The following is a 10689-nucleotide window of genomic DNA, read 5'->3' as shown; positions in this document are numbered from 1 at the left end:
AAGTGCATCAATTCACTCATTTCTATACCTAAGTACCATGTGTTTAATCAATTTATCATTGATACGCATGTTTGGACACTTTGTATCAACCAGACAACCCTTTCGGCAACATTCAGATACACTCACACTGACTTTGTGACTCCACTCATAGATCATCATTATCCATTTTATACATTTGCGTTTCAATTGCGTCCTATTTTTCGACTCTTGAAAATAATGTTCCTATAACTCAATCTCCTCGCATTCGCTCTTATTCGACTTATTAAATATTTACTGTGCAGAGCTCACGAGTTTGTCCCTGGAAGGAATGCATATCTAATTAGGCCATATCTTCATAAGCCCATCTTAAATGCAATCGTAGAAATAAGGCACACGTATTGCCATTATTGGCCGACGCGATAACGTCGACCTGAGAACGAAGTATGTACCGCTTTTGCCCCGGTGCCGCCCCGGGGGCAAACTCCTGAACACCGCACAGCATTTGATTCTATTGATTTAGCTATTACGGTTTTGCCAAGTAAAAACTCAGTGAAGTATTATCCAATACATGTCTACATTTATGAATAAATGTAACACCCAGCGTATAATACAAGTTGTCTATTTGTGTGAATCATGCACGGGATTCGAATTGTAACAAACGCAATTGGCCAGTTTTACCCGAATCACACACAGAATTCTGTGCTCGTAAAATCACACTTTGCATTCTCACCTAGCGATATCACACCTGGAATCATTCTGGCGCTTCTCTGTTTCTTTGTTTATATCTAAGTTGTAGGTGGGCAGTCGTCATGAACACGAATTAGCAACGCAAAAAAGCTCAGAGGGTTGTCTTTAGAAAACGTGAGATTTTCTCGCCCACCTTACCGCATGTGACATACCTCCGAGATGTCAGAATCAAATTTTGATTTTACAAACCGAAATAAGACGAAAGTCAAGAATGAGAAAATTACGTTTGAGTCTTCGTTTGTTTGTTATTAACGTTTAAAAATATCCCTGTAGCCGAGCAAACCTCTTTACACCAACGAAAATAAGGCACATACGTCAATACACAGGGGGTTTAGACCACAACTCGAGCAAGAAAACTTAGGCAGTCTTTTTATAACTTTTCCTTTTCGATATTTAAAGTTTCATTTTAATATGGACAAATTATAATTATGTACTTCAGTTTTCATTCACTTAAACAAAGAAAATATTAAGTTCCTCAAATTTACGCAATCTGTAATTTTTTTCAAGTTTCTTAAAACGTTCTTTTCTTCCCCGTTTCAATATGGCCCTCTTTTTTGCAACTTTGAATTGTTTCAAGGTCACTTCAAAATTGTGTTTTGAATTTGTCCTTTTTTGCTCTTTCATTATGGTGGAACAAAAACATAGCGCTTTACTAAAAAAATATAGAAAGCAACCTAGAAATGACCTTGAAAAATTTCAACGAGAAAATTTTTGGAATACGTTATCATATTCCAGTGAGAAAGCGATAACGAAGACGTTGTTTAATTTTTTTGCATCAATTACCGTTTAATAATTATTTCAAACGGCACAAATTTCTAGGCACCCTGTATAATAAACAAAAATTGTTTAAGAATATTTAACAAGTACAAAACGTGTACTTACATATTTGTTTGAATGGATTCACAGAACAACGGAAAATCTTTTCTCTCGTTAGATATTAAATTGTTTGGCCGATTTTAAATAGTTCTTTAATTTATGAAAAGTATCATTTTTGGGATATTCAATCGTTATAATAAAAGCTTTAATCGAAATTTTTCTCACGATTCTGTACTCCCAGGCAATTATATAGAAACAACAACGTTTCCTGCGGGCCATAGCATAACCTTGAGGAGCCTAGACGTAGCAGACAGTACATATTACGTAAAACTAAAGTTACGAACGTCATTTTTCTGATTTCTTGACGCTTCAGCCATTTCATGAAATGTCGAAGATTATGTTTGTCTAGTAACAGCAATTACGTTCACTTTTACGTAGCAATGGTATAAAGTGGGCAGCTATATTCGATTCCAGGTAAAATTCTTGGCAACATATTTTATTACGAGTATTACAGCAGCATTATTTAGTATGATTAAGTATGAATATTTTGTTGCACGTAATTGTAAACGAAAAAGATGCGAAGGTACAGTTGGCTGTTGTAGAGATGCTGAAGTAATTGTTCAGACGCTACAATTCAATGAATGTCCTTTAATTTTCTTATTACACAATCATACTATTTATCTACATAGAGTGAGTCACCAAAAAGAAAATCGCATAGTAGGTTACGATTGACTTTAACGCTATACAGGGTGTTCTAGTTTTTTCCGATTAAACTTTGTGGACACAAGAAAGAATAGGTAGTCTGAAGCTTTATTAAAAAGTTATAGCAATAATACGAAATAGGAAGGGAATAATATGTGAGGTTATGGTACAAAATAGGAATAGATCAGCAGTATGTACAGGGTGTCAAAAAATTAATGGTCACGGCTTCAGGGGGTGAATCTGCACCCTTGGATCGGTGGATATTTGTAAAAAAAAGTTTCCGCAAAATTGTTTATAACATTGAAAATTAATGTTAAATTTCTTTTTTACATCAACGTATTCTGCTCGACGGGAGGAGAAAAAGTCTGAAAGGAGCCATATGCCGCAAAGAAATAGTTTCCGAGATTATAACATTGAAAATTAATGTTAAATTTTTTTTTTACATCAACGTATTCTGCTCGACGAGAAGACAAAGTGTCTGAAAGGAGCCATATGCCGCAAAGAAATAGTTTCCGAGACAAATGTTGATAAAATTTGGCAACGATTTGATTGCGTAGAGCTATACGTATAGACTAGGACCCACTACACTGTTAGATTTATCAGATATAACAAAAATTAATCTAACGCCTTACTAGGAAATATATATTACCTTTGTATACGTTCGGAGAAATCCGTTTAGCTTTACCACCTCTGTTTAGTAAAGATCTAAAGGCCCTTCGGTCCCAAGCGGGGTCGTAGACAATATTAGGGCGTTGCGTAGGAGCATTCTCAGTCCGTAGACAGTGCTCTTACCATCAAGTGGAAAAGCGAACCTTCCTTGTGTCTAATAAAAGTTTATAGTTTAAAATAAGTAACCAATAACTCCCATAACCCAATATACACTGCCATTTGGTGGGATCTAGCCGTGTAGGACACGCTCGGTATAATGGTGTGCGTGCCCCTACGCAAACGCCGTTTGGTTCGGGCCTGCCTTCGAGTTTAGGCCTTGCTGTCCCTTTAAGTCCCGTACATCTAGTGTGTTCGTGCAAGCTGTGTTTACGATCTGAAGTAGTTGAAAGTGTTAATACGTAACTTTTACCAGTGCCATTCTTGTCCTGTATCATAGTAACCGTAAGTTCGTTGCCATACTTTTCGTAATTTCGTATTTTTGTTATAACTTTTTAACCAAGCTTCAAACGACCTATATTTATATAACATTTTCTTCTTGCTTATACCCAAAGAACATTCTGACAAAGTTTGATCAGAAAAAACTGGGACACCCTGTATATCTTCGTTATTTATAGTGGGAATTTACACGAATGAACTATTTATGTATAACTTATGTAACCAACTTGAAATAATTGTCGAAATTAAATAAGATCATATTCAGCTGCCTCGTTTCAAAACTGTTCGGACACATACGCCGTTTCTCAGTTTATTTACAAATATTACTTAACAGATTTCTCAGGAACTCTCGAAAATGAATCGCAAAAATTTCATTTAATTAACGTCAGCTTGTGATTTTTCATCGCGAAGGGGAAAAATGATTCATTTAAAAAGTAGAACAGTAGCTGACATCGTCGATAGGTTTGAAAACGAGGACAGGATTGGAGCACTTCCACAAAGCGATCGACCAACTGTAATTAATGACTGAGAGAAACGAAAATTATACGAAAAATAAAAGAAAATCTTCAATTCAGTTCTTCGACATTAAGTGCTCAGTATTCGTAAGAAAATGGAAAAAATTTACACTCGGCGTGTCAGTCAAAGTGGTTGAGTTGCTATTTATTAAAAAACGACATACCAGCGAAGCAAATAGGAAAAAGCTTTTAATATTTGCAAAAGGTTCTGTTAAGTCTTCGTTAGAACTAGTTTATGATACGGTCGCCTGTAGACGCTATTTTTGAGAAGGCAAAGTTTTACCCGTACCTGAATAGGTGGTACCTTAGCATTAGCTAAATTAATTTTCTATCTCTCAATAGCAATTACCGTGTCATAAACTTTAGGGAACCCAAGAGTCAGACGGCCACGGTGACCCGATCAACGGTACCGCGCTGACGTCACCTTGGGCCTTTCCCCGTAGGGGTGAGAAGTCGCTCATCACCCCCGCTCCGAATCCTTCCCGCTACCTTTCCACAAATTCCATCCACCAATTGAATATTCGCATTTTTGTCACCCCGTTTTCCACTTCCCTTCCCCTGTCAACCAATCAGTGCCATCACCAATGCTTTAAAAACACGCGTAAACGTGTCTTAGGAGATAGTTAAGAATAGTCAATAGTAAAGGGAACACAATTGCTAAGAATAATAGAAGAAGAGTTATTATAATTTACATAGTCTCTTATATTTGTAAGAGTGGTCCTTCGAGACATACATATTGAACTCTAGTCGGCACATCACGTGCAATCTCTACAAAGCTCGATAGGTATCTCATTGAGATCCGACCACGAGCGTTTACAGGTTTCATTTCTAAAGAGGACATTTCTGTAGGTGAGTATAAATATATTTTTGGTTCTTATCGGCGAAGTATAATGCGGCGTAAACCAAAATTTCAGCTGAATCCAAAAAAATTGCGAGTCACTTTGAAACACGGCGGAGCAAATATTATGGTCTGGAGCTGTACGTACATATTTCCAGCAGCGGAGTGAAGGAACTTCTTATTGATGACATATTGGAGGAAAATAAATATTTGAACATTTTAAAAGAAACTTTAGTGCAAAGTACAATTAATACGAGTAGTCGAGGAACTTTGAAATTTGAAATAACAATACGAAACGCAAAGTATAACACGTACAAGAATACTTTGACTCGAATTATTTGCCACATGTCTAGATGCATTATTTTACCTTTGTAACGCGAGTTTAGAACAGCCAGACATCTACAAGCCGAAGTTTATCTCTATAAGTCGAACTTCTATCGCCGCTGTCTCTGCAACTCGAAGTTTATAGCTGTGTCGTAAAACGTCAGAAACCAATCAATCGATATTATCTCTATTGAGAATAGATTATATTTTGAATTTTTACTTTTCCCACTGCGAGTTTCTCTGCTTAACGTAGGCCCAGGCCGGGCCATAAAAGCCCATGGATCCGCTGACCGTGGGGCGATGCCGAGTACATAACAAATGTTCTTCCGCATTTTAAGTAGTCGTGCGACAACCCCGAACTGAGTAACTGTTTTTCACTCGGGTTTTCGCCTCCGTTTTTTTGTATTTCATTTCTATCAATAAGCGTTTTTTTTTCTCTGCAGTCGATTGAGTCAATCTTTATTCGCTAACTAAAGATCCTCAATAATCTCCTTTCTTTTTTTCAACTCCTTTATAACAGTACAATAACCTAGGATTCGTCTTTTGAGTACGTTTATATATTTATACAATAAATAATTCACGTTCAAAAATTCAGTTTTTCTTTCTTTAAGCCGTTGCAATTGGAAAATTATTCAGCTTTGTACAAAGCTTCTGTATGTCGAATTTTCGTTTGTGAAATCACTTTTACTCAAAAATTTGGATAAGTCGAAACTTCTGTAACTCGAAGATTTTAGCTCTTCTCTTGACGTTTCAGTTACTAAAGTTCGACTGTACTTGCTTCACCATTACCCGAAGATATTACATTCTTCTCCTTAGTCTCCTGATTTAAGTCTAAGGATAACATCAATACAGGTGGAAAGAACAACTGGAAAAGAGATTGGAAAACGAACGAGTGCGTACTAGTGTAATATATTTGAAAACAATTATTTTCAGTATACCTGAACGATCGAAATATGTGATGAAACAAAATATTAAAAGTACAAACATTAATTATAAGTGAGCCATAAATTCTAATTTTTATATGGTAGCCGAATATTTGTGTACCGTGACAACTGGATATGATCTCATTTAACATTTGATATTGTATAATTATTTCTAGTTAATTAAATAAGTTTTAAATATTGATGATAGCAACTGTAAACATAACGTTTGACGCTATTTCCTCAAATCACAATTTTCTACATTATTGCTGAAAATAACTTTTACGTAAATTTGCCTATGGAATTGTTAATAAAAAGAATTTTTGAAATTGGTCTCGCTTACAGAAAATAAAAAAGCAAGAAAAAAAAGAAACACTAACAGGAAGTATGAAATTGAATGTACTGTTTATTTCATCGACAAGTGTTTTCATAAAATAAAGTTTTATGTGCAACAAAATTTTCCTGGAAATGATGAACCACATGATAAACAGCAACTGTAACTTAAATGATAAAATATGATTTATGCGACAGGAAGTTTGTAAATCAACACTATTTTAAGTACATACATTAAAGCAGATTAAACGTAGGTTGAAAGAAACCATTACTCGTTCTCTTTCGTAACGGCAGATGTAGCTTGATAGAGAACTAAAAGTATATTTGGGTGGGGACGGTGAAGGTGGGGTTTAACCTTCAAGAATTTGCAGAAGAGAGATAAAAGGTAATCTCTGTTCTTTTGTGCTTATTCTAGCGAATTTTATTATACTTTCTATACATGCACAGCATGATTATAAGTATAAAAGAACATTTAACAGTTGTGAAAACGAACGTCGAGTTTGTTGTAAATTCAGAAACCAAAAATCACTTTTATTCGTTAAAATTTGTAGATGCAAGTATCACTTAAAGAGAACCTCGCTAAAATGAGGTTATACAGGGTGTACCGTAAAGAGTGTAATACCCGGAAATGGGGGCTTGCTGGGGTGACTCTGAACAACTTTTTCCTTTACCAAAATGTTGGTTGAAGCTTCGTTTTTGAATTATTAACGAAAAACACTGGCCAATCAGAGCACGCGTAGAGCCCGCGCCCAGGCACGGGAGCGCAGAGGCTCATCCGCGCGCGATCGTGAACAAACGCATTGGCACAGCGTGGGTATCGAAGGAAGCGTGCGGTTTTTCTTCCACCAATCGGCGAGACGTACCCGCCGAACCGCTGCCGCAGGGCCAGTTAACGCATAAAACGATTGTATTTTCCGGGCGAATTGTACATCTACCATCACACTTATGTATATCTTAATAAATTGAGGTGAAAACAGTGTAACGGCGTTTCCTCACCCACCTCAGTGTCATAAATTACACTAATTTGGCTATTTTGCGATTACGATGTAGCAACGAGTTATTTTTTATAATATCGTCGAAAACAGTAGAAGTGATTTTCTCGCTTCCCACGCTGTGCCAGTGCGTTTGTTCACGATCGCGCGCGGGTGAGTCTCTGTGCTCCCGTGGCTGGCGCGGGCTCTACGCGTGCTCTGATTGGCCAGTGTTTTTCGATAATAATTCAAAAATGAAGCTTCAACCAATATTTTGGTAAAGGAAAAAGTTGTCCAGAGTCACCCCAGCAACCCCCCATTTCCAGGTGTTACACTCTTTACGGGACACCTTGGTTAAAAAAAGGTTTATTTAAAACGTTTATGATATTTCAGATATATCAATCGACCTCTCCGGCCGATAAACCCGGAATCTACGCCTAGAGCCAAGACGCCCTCTTGATTTCCTCGTCGTTCTCTGCTGTATACATTATAATCTTGTAAGCAGAGGATAGACAAAAGTAAAACCCCGTTACAGCATTATTATGACAAACAAGTGCCTTCAATTGTAGCAGGTATAGGCAACTCGTGCTTATACGGACATTAGCGGCGAGAACAGTGGTGGGAACACTATAGCAATGTGCGTCACAGACCTGTATAGTGTGCCTAACTAATTTAGAGTGCTCATGGACTTAAGTATTCACTGCTAAAATATTTTGCCATGTGTTTAAATATTTTTCAACAAAAATAGTATTCAATAAAGTGTAACATTTTTTTAGCCTACTCTCTTTTTCAATTGTTATAAATTTTAATGCATTTAAATAGTGTTCATATTTTTTACCATACATTTAAATTTTTATAATTATGATTTAGTATTGCTATCTGTTACATATTAAAGTATCTATAATATTCATACTGAATACTTAATATTTTGATTTGTATAAAATTACAAAATAGTTAGGGACATAGGAACACTAATAAACATTTTATACTAAATTTTCTACAATTGTCATTTGAAACCTCAAGCACCTCGAGAAATAGTAAACCAATAATGTAAGAATTGTATGCAAAAGTCAATGTAAAGCCATATAACTCTCTATGTGGAGTTTTTTTTGTTTGGGATCAATAAAAAAAAATATTTTATACAGGGTGGACAACATAACTTGATCTCTTTAATTATTTCCTTTACTACTGGACCAATACAAATTCTCTTTCTGTAAATACCTTGGTTTAGTGGAATCTACAGGCTGATTGTAGTATATGTTTCGTAGGACATTTTTTCAAAGTTATCAAGGTCACCTTTAGTTTCATAAATGGAATCCTATAATTTTTTTTCGCCTATCTTTTAGCGAACAAAAGGACAAATACGGCATACACCGCAACATACATTCTTTTGTCATTAGAACAGGAGGAATGGTGGAAAAATGTATTTAAAAAAAAAATCCTACACTGTCATACACATTCACGGTGTTGTGTGATCGAATTGGTCTGACTTTTGGCATGACATTTATAAACATTGAAACGTTTCGTATCCACTACTGATCGCTCTCGATGATGTAAGTTAATACATTTGTCATCTTCCGAAAAAATAGTTAAATCATAGATCATTATGGTAATGAGGAAAAAATTGAAATGCTCATAATTTACGGGAGAGCAAACGTAATACTGTGGTAGCACAGTTCAATTTATTATTTTAATTTTCTTTTTCTGTTAAACTTTATACAGTATGTCCGGTTTATCTCAGAACACTGAAATATCTCGAAAACTACGAATGATACAAAAAAACATTTCAAACGAAAGTTGTTCGGTATAGGGGGCGACATATTGTTATGGTATTTGTTTGATCTCGCAATGCTCTGTAATGGACACGTTTAAGTATTTAACACATTAACTGCCACGTTGTTCACCTGTGACCTAAGATTGTTACCTCGATGGGGCCATGATGGTCATTAGTGACCGGAGTGCCTCAAATATTTAGAATAATTAAAATAAAATAAATATCGTCAACTAAAAATTTCGAAAGTCATAGCTAACTAGACATTATTTTGAATTATAAAAAGTAATAATAATAAATTATGCTTAGAATAATGAAAATTTTCTTGTGGTGCAACGTGTAAATCTGGCGTGGCAGTCAACGTGTTAAATGGAAACGTATATTTTTGAGTATGTATTCTTGTAGCTGACATCGAGACGTTCTCAAAAGACTGCATACTTGTGGTTTTTACGTAAATTGTTATTCAGATATCAGCTTCCAGGTTTTATATGCCGCCGGCGTTAGCGCTATCCGATATACACCGCGGGGAGGTTGCTCGGTATATCGTGGACTATGTACATCACGATGGCTCTAAAAAGAACGGATTTTCTGTGTTTGTATATCCTGTATGAATTGTGTAGCGTTGCTGTCTGGCGATCACTTTTCTCCACACATCGTAAGTTGTCGAATACCAAATTGATTTCTCCATTTTTGCAACCATCCACTGCTGATGTATTTTTCTTGTACGATGACATCTTCGTTGCTGAAACCACTTATATACAACATTATCGAGATTAACATATTTTGCACGCTTCTGAGAGTTCTTTTCAATTCTTTCGTTATTAATTTATTATAATCTGCTATTAATTTAACTGCCCTCTCTGCCGTAGCTCTCATATTTTAGAAACTAATCGACAGATTTGCTTCATATTTCGACAGAATATCCTTAAAGGCATTGTACAACACATGTCTATCCGATTTTCCAAAAATACCATCCTATTTTTTTTATATTTATACTCTTTTAACGAAGACCCCGCGTGTTTCGTACCTGCACGACGAAACAGATGCACTTCCGCAAAAATCGCACCACACGATGATAGAGCCTGTTAAACAATACAAAACGCTAATCGGTTTTTGGTTGGAGCATTGCAGTAATCAGTTCCTATGTGTGAAACAGCAGGCGAGGACAACTCGCCAATTTTAAACTTTTTTGGATTAGTCATAATCGAAGACAGATTTAACTCACCGTCTAGAGAATCAGTCAGTACATGCCTGGCTGCAGTGGAACATGAACTAACGAATACCAGGGTGATACCAATATGGTGGATGCAGACGTGCCGCTTGCGCTCTTCCCAATAGCAATCTACTACCGTAGTATAGTTGCTGATAGGATCTCTCAGTCCAGGAAAGCAAGAGGTGGTGATGCTGAAGCGCACTTTAATCCTCGTGGCTGGCACAAGTCGTCGTAGTCGATACGCGTTGGAGAGTTGTCCCCGTACACATCATACGAGCACTCAAGGCGCAATGATTTCGTTAGATATTGAATCGTGACTGACTTTTTTAGGCAAAAAAGTCTCGGTTTATTGTAGTATCGGGGCCTCCATACCCAAATAGGAAACCGACAAGGGAAAATAAAGAGGGAGTAGTTGGCGTAGTGCGCAAAGCTTCGTCTTGCCAAGCCAAAGGTTCC

The 10689-nt window shown here is 36.5% G+C and overlaps 1 long non-coding RNA gene across 1 annotated transcript; it reads right to left on the bottom strand.

The window, feature by feature from the left end:
* Positions 1-9436: 9436 nt before the first annotated feature.
* On the bottom strand, positions 9437-10272 carry LOC108573799. The gene is made up of 3 exons (XR_001891408.1): positions 10246-10272; positions 10048-10102; positions 9437-9771 (listed from the first exon to the last, which is right to left on the bottom strand). It is a non-coding gene; the product is annotated as an uncharacterized LOC108573799 (long non-coding RNA).
* Positions 10273-10689: the final 417 nt, after the last annotated feature.

Source organism: Habropoda laboriosa, unplaced genomic scaffold (genome assembly GCF_001263275.1).
Source record: "Habropoda laboriosa isolate 0110345459 unplaced genomic scaffold, ASM126327v1 scaffold178, whole genome shotgun sequence".
NCBI lineage: Eukaryota > Metazoa > Arthropoda > Insecta > Hymenoptera > Apidae > Habropoda > Habropoda laboriosa.
Note: the sequence above shows the minus strand (reverse complement) of the source record. Positions and strands in the feature narration are given on the sequence as shown.